At 37.0% G+C, this 3,883-nt stretch overlaps 1 pseudogene; it reads right to left on the bottom strand.

Annotated features, from left to right (window-relative positions):
- Positions 1 to 441: 441 nt before the first annotated feature.
- Positions 442 to 2,185, bottom strand: LOC131151428 (uncharacterized; annotated as a pseudogene).
- Between the last annotated feature and the right edge of the window lie 1,698 nt (positions 2,186 to 3,883).

Here is a 3,883-nt window from a genome sequence, read left to right as displayed (position 1 = left end):
TTCTAGAACAATCCTACTTTTGGGTTTGTGGTTCATTACATAGTCCTCTTCTGAGAATCGAGCATTGGTGCTAACAATGACCTTTTGATCCTTTGGATGATAAAATAAACCACCTTTCGTTCCTCTACAGTAGCCAACAAATAAACAAACGTCTATCCTTGGTTCCAACTTATCTGTTTTCCCTTTTAGCACGTGTGCTGGACTACCCCATATCCAAACAAACCGCAAACTAGGTTTGCGCCCAGTCCACAATTCTGTGGGTGTAGTAGGTACTGAATTAGATGGGACCAAGTTTACAATATAGGTTTTTGTTTCTAGTGCATGCCCCCAAAACAAATTAAGAAAATCTGAATAACTCATCATAGATCTAACCATGTCCATAAGAGTCTTATTCCTTCTTTTTGCTACACCATTCTGTTGTGGCATACCAGGTGCAAACAACTAGAATTCAATTCTCTCCTCTAATAAGTAATCCACAAATTCTTCTAAGAGGTACTCACCACCACGATTAGATCGTAGTGTCTTGATACATTTACCCTGATGCTTCTCTGTTTCTGCCTTAAATACCTTGAATTTATCAAAGCATTCAGACTTATCGCGCATCAAATATATATCCCCAAACTTTGAGTAATCATCAGTGAAAGTCACGAAATACTCAAAGCCACCTCTAGCCTAGATATTCATAGGGTCACACAAATCAGAGTGAACCAGTTCTAATGCCTCTTTTGTGCTATAGCCCCTGGCCGAAAAGGGCCGCTTGGTTATCTTACCTTCTAAGCAGGATTCACAGATTGGTAGTGCCTCCACTTCTAGTGAACCTAATAGTCCATTATGAATCATCCTTGAAATTCATCTCAGATTAATATGACCTAGGCGTAAGTGCCAAAGATAAGTTTGGTTCAATTTAGAAGGTTTCTTTCTCTTACATAGTAGTTTATCAATGTTATTCAATTCATTTAGTTGCACTGTAGGAGAAACATAATTAATAATATAAAGACCATCAACCAATATACTAGAACAGATAAAACATTTATTTAACTTAAGAACAACTGAGTTATTAAAATAAATGGAATATCCATGATCAACCAACTTGGAAACTGAGATCAAATTCCTTGTAATGGAAGGTACCTAAAGAGTCTTTTAATATTAGAATCCTATCTCTACAAAAAGAAACACAAATATCTCTTACTGCAACTACTGACACTCTCCTACCATCTCCCAAAAATACGTAAATATCCCCATCACTTAGCTGATTGGTTTGCTGGAACCCTTGCAAAAAATTGCAAATATGATTAGTGGCTCCCGTATCTACACACCAAGTACTGGTAGATATCACCGCTAAATATGTTTCAACTACTAGTGAATGAGATATACCTTTGTTGTTCTATTTTGAGAGATAAACTGGACATTGTGATTTCTAGTGCCCTGGCTACTTGTAGTGAAAACACTTACCCTTAGGCTTTTTCACTCCATCCTTTGGCCCACATACTACTAGAGGAGCTCCCTATGGTTTTTGAACCTTTTTCTGCTTCTTTTGGCCTTTCGGCTTAGAAGAAGAGCCTTTCTCAGTCATAAGAGCAATAGTTGGCTTCTTGATGAGGCCCTCAGTTGCTTGAAGCTCTTTAAGTAGTTCTATCAATGAGTCAGAGAGCTTATTCATGTTTTAGTTCAAGCAAAACTGCTTGAAAGAGTCAAGTAGCAACTGGAGAACAATATCGACCTGGGTTTCCCCATTGATTTTAACTCCTAGGATCTCTAGCTCATTAAGAAGACCAATCATCTTCAGAACATGATCCCTTAGTGGGGTCCCTTCTGCTATAGTAGTATTCATAAGTTCCTTCATAGCAGTCTTCCTAGCAGCATGATTTTGATGCCCAAACATTTCTTTGAGGTTCTACATTATATCATAAGCAGAAGGCATATACTGATGCTGATGTTGCAAAACATTCGACATAGATGCCAAAATGTAATAATGCGCCATCTCATCAACCTTAATCCACTTCCAGTAAGCCTGGGTTTCCTCATTGGTTGCCCCTTCACTGGGTTTCTGTGGACATACCTCTACGAGCACATACTTGTACTCCTCTGCACTCAGTACAATATCCAAGTTCCTTTTCTAGTCAATATAATTAGGTCCAACCAGTTTTTTTTCTTTGAGAATAATAGTCAAGGGATTGAAAGTCATTTTAATCCTGAGAATCATATATTATAACAAAATATGATGAGCAATAATAAACTTTTAATTCAATTAAAATAATATGGTTCCCTCTACCAACATTTTCTTTTGAAGAATCTATTAGCAACCTAGCACACCGTGAGTAGTATACCTTAATGGGATGTCGTCTACTATTCAACATTTGTGTAGACAAGTGAGGACCTATTAATTTTACTATCTAGGCAAGGAACTATGCCAAGAAAAATTAAACTGCTGACTTAGCCTTGGTCTTATAAACAATAGCAGTGACTTAGATGATGAGGATAATATTATTCATAGCTAAGTGTATACCGTCACATAATACAAGACATATTGACCTATAGTGAATCCCCAGATAGAGAGGTGACTCAATACTAACAATTACTAGATTTTATACTTGGTGAGTCTGTAATTAATTCCATCCGATGGGGAGGAAGATACTAATATCATCACATAAAATTAATTACTTCACCTATAAACTAGTGATGGAGACTATGGGATTTATATGTAATAAATTCCCTCACCCACTTAGTTATTCAATTCATGAGGGATACAAATACGTGTTTAATATTCCAATAAATTTAATATTCCAATATTGGTAACTAAAATATACGCAACAATTAACATTCCAAATTTCCTTAATTATTTTTTTTTTTAAAAAATTGTATTATAACTTGGGAATTAATTTTATTCTCTAGTTGCACATGCATAAACCAACATTGAAATTTTAAATTTTACATGCTAATGACATAACACAAGAACAACAAACAATCCAAGCAAGCATATATAAAAAAAGAAATATGAAATAATAAATATTACGGCTATTATGGTCAAGCAGCTTGCATCATGACATCGTGATCCTTGTTTGCCATTACATGGTATTGGGGTTTGGTGAGGGCCTGGCGGCAGTGCCACCGGCGGAGGCTCAGGGGTCACGCCCCGATGCCTAGACGAAAACCCGCATCACTGTTCTAGGGTTTTTCCTACTTTTCGCCACTGCTATGCGCCGCTACGGACCATCTAATCATCATTCCGTAACTAGGGTTTCACCCAGCTTTCAACCACTATTCACACGCCGCAAATGTGCCTCCTTCTTTGATGAAGCTGGATTAGATAAAAAAAATCCTATGCCTCCATAACCAAAGTTCACATGCTACGAATCTTGTAATAAAAAATCGCATTCATAAAACATACATTCGTGTGACCATAATTTCTAGACAGAACACTACAAAATAGAGGTTAGTGCATACACACGTTCTACCCTAAGCATGCATTGGTTCGATTTTCTAAGAACATGGTATTATTATCCATGTACAGTATCAATCGAGTCTTAGATACCAGTTGAAGGAACTTGCGAAATAGCCCTAAGATTCGGCTATAGTGCATATAAATAACCAAAAAAAAAAAAAATCTAATCATGCAAACCCTAATTCCATGATTAGGATTATATCTGCGAGACATGTATGGTTTGATCCCAAATCTATAAGGACGAAAACAACCTCTTGAAGACGACCAGGAATCTTCTATTATATTCCTTGAACATGCCTTACTCCTGAGAGAGTGGGCTCGTAAGAGGCTGCTAGTATTTTCTTCTCTCATGAAAGCGTCTGCCTCTATAAGAGTTCATTTGTCTTACTCTAGCAGCTGAATGAAGCATGTGTATATAGGCTACAATAGGGACCTTTGGGC

Source organism: Malania oleifera, chromosome 3 (assembly GCF_029873635.1).
Source record: "Malania oleifera isolate guangnan ecotype guangnan chromosome 3, ASM2987363v1, whole genome shotgun sequence".
Lineage (NCBI taxonomy): Eukaryota > Viridiplantae > Streptophyta > Magnoliopsida > Santalales > Ximeniaceae > Malania > Malania oleifera.
Note: the sequence above shows the minus strand (reverse complement) of the source record. Positions and strands in the feature narration are given on the sequence as shown.